Source organism: Arvicanthis niloticus, chromosome 14 (assembly GCF_011762505.2).
Source record: "Arvicanthis niloticus isolate mArvNil1 chromosome 14, mArvNil1.pat.X, whole genome shotgun sequence".
In the NCBI taxonomy this organism is placed as follows: domain Eukaryota; kingdom Metazoa; phylum Chordata; class Mammalia; order Rodentia; family Muridae; genus Arvicanthis; species Arvicanthis niloticus.
Genome location: NC_047671.1, coordinates 26,319,915 through 26,335,760, shown reverse-complemented (window position 1 = coordinate 26,335,760; position 15,846 = coordinate 26,319,915).

Below are 15,846 nucleotides of genomic sequence, written 5' to 3'. Positions count from 1 at the left end.
CAGAAATGACATCCCATGTAGAATAGAAATTAGGCTCAAGACTTTTCAGGTCTGTATCATCAACTAAGTCTCTGTTCATTCCAGCTAGTAGCCAATGGTATGTAAAGAAATGAGTGCGGCCCACAATATGTGAAGCTTTTCTATTTTCACCTGCAGAGGAAACAAAGAGAAGATCTTGGAAACCAAAGTAAACAAAACTAACAATGACAACCACAGAACGGAAAGGTGGACCTCTGAGAGAAAGGAGGAACAAGAAAAACCACCCCTGACTCTAACTAAGAATAGAGGAAACAAAAAGAGGTTACCTGGATAAACCGTTTGTTGTTATCGTGAAGTGTCAGCTAGCATCGAGAAGAGCTGACTAGGAACCTGTGAGGCCAGGGGTGAGTTCCCTGCTCAGTTGTGTGGCCACTAAGTTAGCCTGAGTTTCCTCTTATGGCTGTTTCTGTATTTCAGCCCTCTTTCAAACCACCTCCTCTGATGTGTCACGCTTCAGCAAGCAAGGACACATCTGGAGGTTGCATGCTGTGCTTTCTGGTTATGAAAAAGAGGGGATACAAACATCTTAAATGTCTAATGTCTGTAAAGTAGATTCACAACCTGTTGCATTCCAGACTATTTGGCAAATGTTCTTGCCAGATCCCAGGCGGTACCCACTCTTCCCACATTTCTTCACCCCTACTTGTTATACATTTTACCTATTTCATATTTAAGCTTTGCTGTTTTCCCTCCTCTGCTTACCTAGGAAGCTCTAATATTCTTCTAGTTGATAATATTTCCAGTGCCACCCTCTGATTTCTATATGTGTTGTTCTTGACTATACTGAAAAATAGGCAATCCAGAAAACAGACTATCTGAAACAATCACTTCAGACTTGACTGCATCCTGGACCTGTGGAAGTCTCAGGGCCTACACAGTCCCTTGATGGGTCCATCAACCTTTTAAGATCTTGCTATATTTTTTCTGCCCTTCTCGGAGTAAATTTAACTCCATTTTTTCAGACCTTAGTTGTGATAGATAGAACAGAAATCTTCATAATGAACTTTATAATCGTGCATAGTTAGAGATTCCCACGGAAGCCTCTTGTTGAATGAGACATGGCTGCTGTGCTGCCAGCCACACCTCATTTCCTCTTTTCTCCATCCCATCTGCATTGCTCTGAGTAAGAAGCGTCAGTTTTTTCTTATTGAATGAACAACCACAAGGACACATAATCCACCACCCTACTCCTCTCCCACAAAGTCCTGGAAATGATGTCACCAAGCTTTTTCTTCTCTACCTCCACCTTATACTAGTTAGCTTGGGGATCTGAGAGTTCACTAATTCCCCTCTTCTTGCTTCCCTTTTTAACTACTAGGTCTTTGAAAGTTTTGAACTTCAAACAATGTGTTTTTATCATATTTGTTTTTTCACCAACTCTTCCCAAATCTACCTTATTTCCCTTCCTGTCTCACTTATGTCCATTTTTTTTTTTAATCCTTCAAGACAAAGTCATACTTTCCAAATGTTCCTTGATTTGTGGTCTTCCCCTGAAACATGGTTGGCTTAACATGAGCTACACTCTTAGAAAAAAAAAACTCTATCTCCTTATCCTAGCAGTTAACAATTGCCATTTACTCCATGGCTAGGGGTGGGACTGTGTGCCCAGCTTCACTCTCCATGCTGATATTTGGTTTGGCTTGGTCTTGCACAGGTTTTGTGTATGCTGTAGAATCATGGTGATTTCATGTGTGTAATTTGTCCTGCTGCATCCAAAAAGTCCCCTTTTGGTTATCCATCACCTCTTTCTGTCCTCTCTTAGGGTATGTTACTGGAGCAGTAGAAGAAGGGAATTTGGAGTAATCTATATTCTCTTTAGGGCTGAGAATTCTGTAGTCTCCTATTTTTTATTCTTTGCACTTTGTCCTTGTGGGTCTCTGTGTTAATAGCATTTATTGCAAACAGAAGTTTCTTTGGATAAAGGTTAAGAGATTCACTGAAGCATGAGTATAATATGTCATTAGGAGTAAGTTTAATACTATGCAAATTTAGCAATGTAATAGTATTAAGTTCTCCTGTAGGGTCTATAACATGTCTATCCATAGGTTCTTGGTCCAGCATTTGTGCTACACATGGATCTTATCTTGTGGAATGGAGCATAAATCTAGTTAGAAATTGAATAGTTACTCCCATGATGCTCTTGCCACTATTGCATCAGTGGTCATGTCTTGCCAAACCCTATTCATTGCTGTAGCTAGCAGAGTTTGCAGCAGGATATGATTGATGGATATTTCTTTCTTCTGGTAGCTTGTATAGCACCTTCCAATACTATTAAATCTATCTTGTAGGGATGAAGCATCCAGGTCTGTACGTGACTTGATTTTAACTTGTGCTCATGAGTCAAGTAGGTGGTATCTTCAACAAGGATAACTAAGAACAATGACAATACAATATCCTGTAATGTTTTTAGGGAAGTGGTTTATAGGACCTCGTTGACCAACAAGTCCAAAAAAAGTAACCCATTCCTGGCACTAGGCTTTTTAAATGCTAGCTTCTGGTGTCCAGACCAGGGCAATGTGACATGTTTCCTTTTTAAAAGGTCTTTAGTGTTATTTATCCCTCATCGTACCCCTTCCTCCTCCATTCTATCCTCTGCTCACTTCAGTTTAACTCTTCCTATTCCATTCTTTTATTATTTTACCTTTAATACCAGTGATTCATAACTTCCCTACTTTGAAAGTTTTTCTCTCATGGCCCCTTAGTAATTCTGACCTCTGTGAGCATTCAAAATCAAACAAACGTATCTACAGATTCAAAGTTAGCATCCTCAGATGAGAGAAAATATGTTCATCTTCTTCGGTCTGGGTCACCTCACCCTGAATGATTGCTTTCAAATCCATCCAATTAACTATGAATTTCATAATTCATTTTGATAGCTGAATAAAATTCCATCACTTGAATATACCACGTTCTCATTATTCTTTTACAAGTTAATAGGTATATAGACTGTTTTCATTTATTTATGAGTAGAGAAGTAATGAATTATGGATGGACAGGTATTTTACATCAGAATATGGAGTTCTTTGGGTATATACCCAAGAGTAGGATAGCTGGATCATGTGGTAGGACTAATTTTATCTTCTGAGGAACCACTACACTGGTTTCCATAAAGATCTCACCAGTTTCATTTTCATCAGCAGTGACTACATACTGGAATTTGGGATAGTGAGCACTCTACCAGTTTCTATCAGTTTCTACCAGTTTCATTGTTGTTGAATATTGTTCTTTTCATCCTGGGTCCTTTGTATTTCCATATGAAATTTAAGATGTTTTTCAATTTCTGTGAAGAATTGCATCAGAATTTTTATGAGAATTCTGTTGAATCTCTAGATTCTTTCTAATAGGATATCCATTTTTACAATAGTAATTATGCTAATCCATGAGCATAGAACGTGTTTCTTTCTTTGCATATTTATTTCAATTTCATTATTTAGCGTACTAAAATTTTTATTTTATAAGTCCTTCATTTTCTTGTTTATAGATATTCCAAGATATTATTTTTCAGGCTATTATGAATGGCATTGTTCTTGATTTCCTCCTTGGTGTCTTTGCCATTTCCTTCTTGGTGACTTCACCATTTGTATACAAGGAAGGCTAATTAATTTTTGTTTGTTAATTTTGAATCCTGCTTGTTGATTGTATCCATTAGGTGTAGGAGTTTTCTCGTGCAGTTAATAGAATGTTTTATGTGTGCAATCATGTAAACTGACTTTTTTCTTTTCTATCTTTTTAAAGTGATTTCTTTTTTTAGATTATAATGTAATCACATCATTTCCTCTTTCCTTTCTATCCTCAGCCCCAAACCTCTCGTGTACCTCTCCTTGGTCTTTCTCAAATTCATGGCTTCTTTTTTTATTAATTGTTGTTACATACATACACCACCCCCTGTTGCTCCCCGCCCACTCCCCCAAACACAGTGCTGTTAGTTAGACTTTATAGATGTAGCTTCAGATGTCTTATCTCCAGACTTATCGCTGTGATCAGCTTTGGGAGACAGATTAACTTTGGGGTGAATCAATTGTTATAAAGTTTTGGGAAAGGGGTAGAGTTTCCAGGGTGGGCAAAGGTCATCGGCTGAAGGCTAAGGTACTGAGATGTCTCGTTAGCATGGGGAGGCACCCCAGGAATCTCAGGTGCTTGTTGATTGGGTTTTTATCTGGAGAAAGGAAGCTGAACCTGTAATCTAAGGCTACGAAACATAGGTAGATGTTAGAGGTTTTTTGAGCTCCCCAGACTCGCCCTGGTGGTAAAGGGAGTTCAACATCTTGCACCCAAGTCAGGGATTTCCCATAAGGTCAGATTTCAACCTTAGTTAGCAGGGCAACAAGGGACTATAAGTATTAAGGTATACGGTAACATATTTAGAATGTATTTACAGATCATCATGGTTTAATAAAGTACTGGTAGTAGATTCTCCTTCAATATCCAGAACTTCACTAGCTCTGTTTGTAGTCTAGGTTTCCAAAACCAAGCATGGTTGCTCTCTTATTGAGGGAGTCTTAAGACCAATTAGACAGATCTTCATTACCACCAAAATATGAGTACTGCATTACTTATTATAGCTTCAGAGCTATCATAGTGGTTTTGTGGCTCTGAAGTACATGGGGTGAAAGCAATGGATCCCTACCTTCTACCTCTGGGGAGCACCCTAGTGCAAGAGCAATATCCTATAGTATGTGGGATTATTTTGGGAAACTCTGACCAATGAAGAAAAGAGGACTTCTCATTTCATGCCTAGTGTGCCTAGGGGTTTCTGTTTGATGGTCTTAAATGTTGGAGGTATCATCAGCATCCTGTTTGTTTGCTAATAAGAGAAAGAAAGGGTGTGGCTTTGGATGGGTCAGGAGGCAGGGAAGATCTGGGAGGAGATGGGGGAAGAGATTACATAATCAGAATATATTGCATGAAAAAACGAGACTATTTTCAATTAAAAGAACCACCACAACAGTAAGAAGTCAAGTCTCTATTTAAAGAGCTAGAAATGAAGAAATGGCTTAACACAAAATGCACAAAGATAATTAGAAAGAAAAAAATCCACAATTAGTAAATAGATTTAATATTTACTTTATTTTACTTTTACTTTTATTTTAATAAGCCCAAATTAGGACACTTAAAAAATAAGCTATATTGATGAAGAAAACTGTTAGTTACAACAGACTTAAGAGCAAAAAAAAAAAAATGGAGTAAATTAAAAATATAAAATTCTATACATTCTATATTTTATTCTTGATTGTGATCCTAGATTTTAATGGCTGAGCCATCTTTCTAGCTCTACTTTATTTTTTAAAAGACTTGGTGTTCCACAAGAAACAAATGCTTTCGCAAAAATTGTAATTTGTCAAACTTACACATATAAGATTTAACCACATATAAAACTGATAATAAACTTTGTTAGAATCATTTTGATGATTTATTATAGTGATTAAAACTAATAGCCTTTCTTACTAGTACCAAAGAAAATGATGTAAAACTTTAATTTCTATTTAAGAGCTAGAAGGAACAAATGGCCAAACACAAAGAGCACAACGACAATTAGAAAGATTTAAAAACACAATTAGTTAAATAATAATAATAAATGGTAAGTCATAATCATGATACTTTTTAATAACAATCCAATATTATATACTTCAATCCTGACCTGCTAGGCAAGACATGCCTCCAGTACAATAGTCACATGACTGTCAGAGAGAACTTTGAAAGTAGTTCTAGTTAAAAAGAATAAATATCTTTTAAGGTAAATCAAGCAAACAATTAAACATGGCCCCAGAATTTCAAAGGAGAATTAACATGAAACAGGATGGGTAGGGAAGGTGGGAGGATCTGGGGAGAGTTGGAAAAGAATATAATACACTATGTATTGTATGAAATTCTCAAAATCTAGAAACATCAAAAGAAGAGAAAATTCAACCTTCACATCAGACAGCTCTGTATCAGAGACATAAGAATGGAAAAAAATTAAGAAAATGCTTATATTCTCTTGAAGAAAATACAATCTACATATCTATATTTGATGAAAAGTATACTATAATAAAATTTTAACATAAGATAGTATGTATTATTGAATAAAATAGCAGGGGATGAGGGAGGAGGTAGTAGACGTACAAGACTACAAGAATAAAATAGTATGGGTACAGGGGAATATGGGGAGAGACAGCTAAATTTAAGGATGATTTGAAGCATAGTTTGGAAACTTAATACAGTAGAAGCTTCCTAAAATATATCCATGTATGAAGGTGATCTAACTGAAATTATCAAATAATGGGGATCCACGGTGTCAACTAAACATTTTCCATCACCAAAAGAAGCTTCAAGCTCTAACAATGAGGTACATCTTATTGAATTGCTGGCCAAAGGGGTCCCATGGGAATCCTCAAACAACCCAAGCTATTGCTAAGACTATAGGTTGCTCTCCACACACTAATGGCAAGGCCCCATCACTGAAGGAAACACCTACCAAAGTCATTGGACGTGAAGAAGTAGAGCTGTTGCCTACATAGTGCCTTTACTTTTATGTTCTAATGTCTTTGGTACAGAAGCCACTCTGCATACTGCCAAAAGGAAAACGTTGATGCCAAGGCCTTGAATTAACGGTGGTGTTCTGCCTGCTGGATGCTAGTACAATGGTAGCACACCTTTTGGGAATAACTAACCAATGTCTGATTTGACATAAAGGTCACTCCAAGAAATGGAACCCAATCCTGGCACTGCTTGTATGACCAAAAACCTGAGATGATACAGAGACCTAGGGTAAAACCAAATTTTACAGTTCTAAAACCAGAGAAACATAACAATCAAAGGACTCCTTGATATTATGCTATACTCAGATCAGTACCTTGCTCAGCCATCATCAGAGAAACTTCCTCCTGCTACAGATGGAAGCAAACATAGAGACCCATAGTCAGATACCATGCAGAGAGTGAGAGACCTTGGAACACTCAGACCTAAACTGAATGTCTCCATCAAATCCATCCCTTCAAAGGTCAGGGAATCCTGCAGAAGAAGAGGCATAAAGAGTGCAAGAGTCAGAAGGGATGAAGGACACTAAGAAAACAAGGCTCATTAAATAAACAAACCCAAAGCTCATATGAATTCAGAGATTGTGGCAACATGCACAGAGTCTGAATCAGGTCCTTTGGGTGTATATAATGCTTCTAGTTTAGTATTTTTAATGGAATTCCTGAGTATGCAAATGAGTATGTTTCTGCATCTATATTTATTGCTTGTGCCTTTCTTGGGCTCATTTCATTCTGTTTGTTTTGTCTAATTCTATTGTGTTAGTTTCGGTTTTATCTTATTATATTGTATTTTATTATTATCCATTAGAAGCCTGTTTGTTTGCTAATGAGAGACAGAAAGGGAGTGGATCCAGCTTGGGAGGGGGAGGAACTGGAAGTAGTAGAGGGAGGGGAAATTGTAATCAGGATGTATTATGTGAGAAAAAAAATCCATTTTCAATAAAATGGGGGCAAAGAAAAAAAAAAGAGAAACATTTTACATTCCAAAACATCTTTATCCTATCTTTTCTCCCCTTCCAAAAATAAAAATAATTATTTAACCTAACATAGCATTGTTATTGAATAGACTATTTGTAGATAAAATAGAGTTAAGATGTCCATTATCTCCAATACTGTATTTGAGAATTTTTCAATTGTCTTGATATTAAAAAAATGAAAGTAAAATTTTAACTCTTTTTCTCCTTCTCCTCCTCCTTCTTTCCTTCCTCCTACTTCTTCCTTCCTTCTTTAATTTAGAGTAAACTCCTTACGTGAATGTTGATGAATAATGCATTTTCCTTTGATAGAAAAGGATCCATTCAATTTGGATTTTTATAGATTCAATTAGAAATTTATGGTGAAAATATGACTGTAACAGGAAGACCAATGGAATCATTTATAAAATCAAATCAGAGAATGAAGTGGAGCCCCAATCCAATAAAAATAAGTGTGTGGGGGATATGACAAGTAGTATGAAAGCCTATTGTCTACAGCTCAACTTAAACATATGAAGAATTGTAGAGCACATAGACGGAAGAGGACAGAACACTGAGGATAAAGGATTGAGCAGGGATGGGGCAGGAGGGCTGAGTACAGTAGGTGGCTTAGCCAAAGTAATGGTGTGTGAAAGTCCTATGGAATCTCACCAATTGGTAGACTAATTTCAACACACAACTTTTAGGGGAAAGGTTTAAATGGAATTATTCTGCATGGGTGGACAATGTGTCACCCAGAAGACATGGGTCATTAACCAAAATCCCAATACAAGGCATGAGATACCTCCCTATTTGCTATTGATTACAGGGGCCCCAGAGGTCTTCAAAAATGCAAAAAAAAAAAAAATGCCACTGCCTTTGACTATTCAAAAATAACTAAATAGTTATTGCTTAAGATGCCACACAGTGTTTATAAAACACGAAAATCAGTCTCGAACAGGAGACTTCCTCCCTGATAGCTAGCATTTATAGCACTGGAAGGGGGTGTGAAGGCTGAAGGGGGAGAAAAGATGTCCACAGCTTAAACCAGTTCTGAACCCTGCATACTTCAGTGCTGAACTGTCAGTCAAGATGTGTCTTCTGGTGTAATAGTGGCATGACTCTTTCAGACTAACTGCTTGCTGATTGGATTCGAAGCCTGCTCCACAGGAAGGAATTTTAGGTCTGGTATTGTAATCCTGCTCAATAAACCCACAGCTGTGGAGGTCATGGGCCCTAGCATAGAACATACTATTGTTAATTTGCTACATGACCATGATGTCAAATTGCCTTTTAAATATTTGTGCTTATACTCATAAATATAGATTGCTCTTAACCTTGTTCAGGGAGGTTTCTTGTTGCATTGGTCAACAGTCAATGGGGACATCAATACCTGGTTAAAATCCTGAGAATAAGAGACTCAGAGATCAGCCCTGATGGAGATATCTATAGTCACCTCACCATCACCAAAGCTCCAGGAGCATTGTAGAAGAGGACATGGAAGAATAATGTAAGAGCCAGAGGATATAGAGACATACTGTGAAGTGCTGTCTTCTGGACATACATAATATAACATAATGGTAATGAGATCATGATCTCATAGCATCTCTGATTACCTAAAGCAAACCTACACAGGATCAAGAAAGCCAAAAGTCCAGCATGGACAGTGTTGATGCTCTCCAGGCCTTGCCACATACTAAGAATAAATTGGCAGTAGATAGTTGCTAAGGGAGGGAGCATCATTCTTTTGGAGGATGTGGCTACTAATAGGTTGTCCATGCTCCAAAGGATGGCTCCAGACTAATGAGCATATGGTCAGCACTAATTGGACTTAGATGTTTTTTTTTTTTTTAAAATAGAATTAAATAAATAAAAGAGAAGAAAAATCTAACACATCACACATGAAGTTGTGAGAGAGGGTCTTGAGAGGTACATTACTGGAATCAGAAGAGAGGAAATAGATGCGATCATATTTTAATGTATGCATGCACAAAATTCTCAAAAATGAACTTTTTAATTTAAAACACAAATCAAATTGTGGCAATTTTGTATGTTTTTCGGGATATGGAATTAATTTGTTAAACTCAGTTATTTGATATGTCCTAGAAATAGCCAATAGGAAGATATAATTAAAAGTAGATCCAGCCTTTTAAAAATGACAATAAATACAACAGAAGAAATGTACTGAAGAGGCAGTGTATAAATCTCATTGAGGCATAAAAAAGCTGCCCTGGAAAACATCAAAGTATTCGTGGGCAATTGGAAAAACACTTCATGCCATTGCTTAGAGAGATGGAACATCTTTAAGATGCCAGCTCATCCTATGATAATTTATAAGTATTTTCCTTAAAGTCAATACAATAGACAGGCTTTTCCCTCCTTGAACTTAGCTAATTAATATGAAAATATATAGGGGGAAAATTGACATTTAAAAAGAAAAACCACTAAAACCAAAACTATAGATTTGGCAAATGAAGCCATGACATCATTCTGAACAAAGTATAGATATTAAAAGAACAAATAAATGTCCAAGAGATATGTAGATAAAGGTATGATCGAAACCTTTCTTAGACTGCACTGCATCTGACCTCTCTACCCAGCCAGACTTCTGACTTTTTTCTCCAGGGTCTAAGCCTGTGAGTCTTCCTGATGTCTCCCCAACCTACCAGATCTAGCTTGGGTCCCACATTCAGTGCCACAGCCTAGTGTGCCCTTCTCTACAGGCACCACATGTAATCTCTAGGCTTCTTCTCTGACCTTCCCTACCTATTCCCCAATCTACAAGGCCCTCTCACACCACATCTAATCTTTCTACCCAGCCAGGTCTACCCCCACACTCAAAGCTTAGATATCATTTATTTAACAGCTAATGGTGACATAGAAGTGAATGTATACTATGTTCATCTTTCTGGGTCTGGGTTATGTCATTCAGAATTATTTTTCTAGTTTCTGTTTCTATTTGTTTGTCTGCCAATATCCTGTTGTCATTTTTTCAACAGCAGAATGATAACTGCTGTTAACATTGTGTTAATGTACCATACTTTCCTTATTCATTCTTATGTTGAGGGACACCCATTTTGTTTCCAATTTCTGACTGAATAGAGCAGCATTATATATGATCAAGCAAGTGACTGAAGTGTCTGTCCTTTGGGTATATGCTCAAGAGTGGTATAGCTAGATCTCTAGGTAGATTGATTTCTATCTTTTTGAAGAACTACCATACTGATTCCCATAGTGGCTGTACACGTTTTCACTTCTACCAGCTATTGATGAGTGTCCCTCTTAATCTGCACCCTCATGAACATAAGCTTATCACTGAATCATTGATCTTAGACATTCTGATGGGAGTGAGATGACATCTCAGTAGTTTTGTTTGCATTTCTCAACAAATTGATGACTAAGAATGTTGAACATTTCTTTATTTCCCAAACAGTGAGCTTCCTCTATTGACAATTCTCTGTTTATATCTGTATCCTATTTTTAATTGGGTTATTTGGTCTTTTGATATCTAGTTTCTGGAATTCTTCATGTATTTTATATATCAGCCCTATATTAGATTTCAGTTGTTAAAAATATTTTCCTATTCTGTAAGCTGCTATTTTGTCTAAATGATGATGTGCTTTTTCTTACAGAAGCCTTTCAGTTTCCTGAGGTTCCACTTAAGAATAGTTAATCTTCGGACAGTCACTCCTCCAGTCTCTGCTCTACACATTGACTCCATATTTGCTTCTGTGACTATTTTGTTACTCTTTCTAAGAAGGACCAAAACACCCACACTTTGGTCTTTCTTCTTGAGATTCATGTGGTCTGTGAGTTGTATCTTGAGTATTCTGAGTTTTTAGGCTAATATCCACTTATCAGTGAGTGTATACCATGTGTGTTCTTTTGTGATTAGGTTACCTCACTCAGGATAATATTTTCTAGTTCCATCCATTTGCCTGAGAATTTCATGAATTCGTTGTTTTTAATAGCTGAGGAGTACTCCATTGTGTAAGTGTACCACAATTTCTGTATCCATTCCTCTGGTGAAAGATATCTGGGTTCTTTCTAGCTTCTGGCTATTATAAATAAGGCTGCTATAAACACAGTGGAGCATGTGTCCTTGTTATATGTTGGAGCATATTTTGGGTATATGCCCAGGAGTGATATAGCTGGATCCTCAGGTAATACTATGTCCAATTTTCTGAGGAACCGCAAGAATGATTTCCAGAGTGGTTATACCAGCTTACAATCCCACCAACAGTGGAGAAGTGTTCCTCTTTCTCCACATCCTCACCAGCATCTGCTGTCACCTGAGTTTGTGATCTTAGCCATTCTGACTGGTGTGAGGTGGAATCTCAGGGTTGTTTGATTTGCATTTACCTGATAACTAAAGATGTTGAACATTTCTTTAGGTGCTTCTCAACCATTCATATTCCTCAGTTAAAAATTCTTTGTTGAGCTCTGTACCCCATTTTTAATAGGGTTATTTGATTGTCTGGAGTCTAATTTCTTGAGTTCTTTGTATGTTTTGGATACTAGCCCTCTATCAGATATAGGATTGGTAAAGATTTTTCCCAATCTGTTGGTTGGTGTTTTGTCCTATTGACAGTGTCCTTTGCCTTACAGAAGCTTTGCAAATTTATGAAGTCCCATTTGTCAATTCTTGATCTTAGGGCATAAGCCATTGGTGTTTTGTTCAAGAACTTTTTCCATGTGCCCAAGTATTTGAGGTTCTTCCCCACTTTCTCTTCTATTAGTTTCAGTGTATCTGGTTTTATGTGAAGGTCCTTGATCCACTTGGACTTGAGCTTTGTACAAGGAGATAAGAATGGATCAATATGCATTCTTCTACATGCTGACCTTCAGTTCAACCAGCACCATTTGTTGAAAATGCTGTCTTCCTCACTGCATTGTTTTAGCTCCTTTGTACCAATACCATGCAATTTTTATCAGCATTGCTCTATAGTTCAGCTTAAGGTCAGGGGTGGTGATTCCCCCAGACGATCTTTCATTGTTGAGAATAGTTCTCGCTATTCTCAATATTTTTTGTTATTCCAAATGAAATTGAGAATTGTTCCTGGGGATCCATCCCATGTGCAATCACCAAATTAAGATGCTGATGTGAATGCCAGGAAGTACATGCTGACAGGAGCCTGGTATACATACAGAGTCTCCTGAGAGGCTCTTCCAGAACCTGACATATACAGAGACGGATGCTCGAAGATAAGCATTGAACTGATCATGGGTCCCCAGTGGAGGAGTTAGAAGACTGAAGAAATTAAAGGGGCTTGAGGCCCCATGGGGTGAGCTACGATACCAATCAATCAGAGCTACCACGGTCTAAATAGCTAGCCTGGTAACACACATGGAGGAACCCATGCCTCCAGTTATATAGGTAGTGGAGAATGGCCTTGTTGGGCAACAGTGGAAGAGGAGGGCCTTGGTCCCATGAAGACTGGATGCCCCATCGTTGGGAGCCAAATCCTAACAAAAGTGACTATCATCTTTGCAGCCTTCTTGGGCCATATTTTTTCAGGTTGATACTTTTCTACCCTGACAAGAGACTTGTTTTTCTAGCATGATGTTTTTGCAAGCAACCTACAACAGCTGAGCACACTCTGATAAACATCTTGTTTTTTTTTCAGACATATTCTGGACTTGTTGTTTAGTATCCCCAGCTGCAAGGCACTCCTGGGAAAGTGTCTCCAGCTGCACTCCCCTGCTTGTGCTTATATACCCATGGTTTTCTTTCAATAAATGAACTTTGATCAGAAAATGTTGTCTGGCTCCATTCTTCATGTCTTTTGCCCCTTCATCCCCACACTCTCTCTCTCTTGCAGACCCTGTTGACTGACCCGTGGGCTGGATTACCCCTGTGTGAGGGTGGGGTGTCAGAAGTGGATGGATGGGTGGGGGCACACTCTCCTAGAAATAGTAGTAGGAGAGATGGAATAAGGGTTTCTGGGGGAGGGGAAGGGTAAAAGGGAATACATCTGAAATGTAGATAAATAAATTATCTGATAATAATAATTAAAAAAACAGATAATGGAACTGGCATCACAGTCAAGCATTTGAGACTTTTTGTTAGCAAATTAATATTACCCATATTACTGGGATTTCTTATAATTGTCAAGGACAAGGAACTGTGGAAAGGGCCCATGGAACTTTAAAACAATATCTTCATAAAATAAAAAAGGGGGAGGTATATCCCTGTACACCACAAATTAATTTAATCATGTTCTTTTTATTTTAATTTTTTTAAAAAAATTTAGATGCCAAGGAACTTTCTGCTGAGAGTCTACAGCACTTTACAACTAGGCATACTTATGCATAGCCGAAAGGGAAGGATCCACTTACTGGCATATGGCATAATCTTGATCAGGTATTTAATATGGGGAAGAGAGCATGTTTGTGTTTTTTTTCTGCAGGATGCTGAAGGAGCATGGTGGCTGCCAAGGCAATGGTGAGACATGCTGATGCTGGAACAAAGAAGGATGGTGCTATGTGAGCATGCTGAGTGTTCAGACAATGGTGACTCGAAAGCTGTATTGGACATATGTTCCTGACCCATCTTTGCTTACCCCCAAATGGAACAAGCTGCCTTGCCTCAAGTTTTTAGACCTTGTGGAATAGAGAATCAAAAAGAGAAGTTATAATGACTCTTGTATTTTTCTTAAAGGTGACCAGTTATTCGGAATAAATCATGGTCTGGTCTAGAAATCAATCCAATATTGGAAATAACAGTCTTCATTTGGAAGGCTGGTTCTGGACATTTTCAGAGATATATTTGGAAATTAGCTGCAGTTCTCTACGATGTTACGCTAGCAAGAGTAAGTTGGAACAGGATCTGGATTTCAAATAAGTGTTACTACATGTATTAAGGCTCTTTTAATTGTCAAGTTAAAATTACTTTTGTTTTTTTCCACAATATTTAATGTAAATTTTATTGATTGTACACTTTCTACTTGTGTTAGTGTGTTGAAACCTGGCATGTCTGTTATGAAAGTCTATCAACCAGCTTTTGTTTTATTGCCCTGGATATCACAGAACCTTGGTATTCTGAAAAAAGTTTGCAAGTACTGGAAGAAGTGAGTCGGGCTTTAAGCAGAAGCAAGAGGGTAGTGGGCTTGATTATTGCTGGTATAACAGCTTTAATTACATTAATTGCTAGCACCACTGCTTCTGCAATTTCTTTGACACAAGAAGTTAAGACCATTACTTTTGTAAATCATTTAGCAAAAAATGTTACTAATGTGTTTAATATACAAGAGGATTTAGATGGGCATTTGGAACAATGGATTGAGGGTCTTTATCCTATTCAAACTATTGGAAGGAGGTTCAGAGTTTAAGAGTAAGGAGCCATCTCAAGTGTCATGCCAAATACCATTGCATGCATGTTAGTTCCAAATTTTACAGGGGCAGTCATTATAATTAGGAAAAAATTTAAAGATACTTGCAGTGTATTTGGCATAAGTCGAGCACCTCTCTGGATGTTTTAACTTTACATAGTGAGCTTATGAATTTAAAGAATGCTGCTCTGCTGAGCATTGATGTGGTAGATACTGCTGATAAAATTACCCATGGCCTGATGTATTTCTGTTTTGGTCAAGCTTCAAGAATGGCATATATAGCGTGATCTTGCTAGCCCTTTTTGTCCTGGGAATACTTTTATTTCTGCCCATCATGTTAAAGCTTGTCTTTAACAACATCAACATGTTGGTAGCCAAAGTAGATGGCTTGAAACTGAAAATGGACCCCCAGATAGAGTTATTAAATTAACAGGTTGGCAAGCCAAGGATGGGTAAGATTCTATACAGAGCCTTACCAACCTAAGACATAAGTGCATTGCCTTTGATAATGCATATTCCACAACGGGTAAGGAAGGCATTCTTGCCAGAGCAACCTAAGACAGGCTCAGTCTTGTTATGAAACAAAAAAGGGGGAGAAGTGGAGAGCTTTTGGGGCTGCTTGGCAAGAATCTGACATGGGCCAAAGGCAAAGAAATGAGCTGCTTGACAGGAATATGATATTGTCCAAGGACAAGGAAATGGGCTTCAGGCAGGAATCTGACATTAGGCTAGAACAAAGAAGTAATTTCAGGTAGGAATCTAAATCTTAGGCTAGAACAAGGAAGCAAGCTTCAGACATAAAAATGACTTGGGCCAGGACAGAGAAGTAGGCTCAGATATTTTGGTCATCCTGATAAGCCCTTAGAAACAGTGATCATAGAAGTGTTCAGGGAACTTTGCTTATTGCTTTGCTTGTTCTTTGACTATTTGTGTTCATTTTCTTGCTTATTCCTTGACTATTTGCATCTATTGTATTGCTAGTTCCTCAACCTAGAACTGACCTTAATC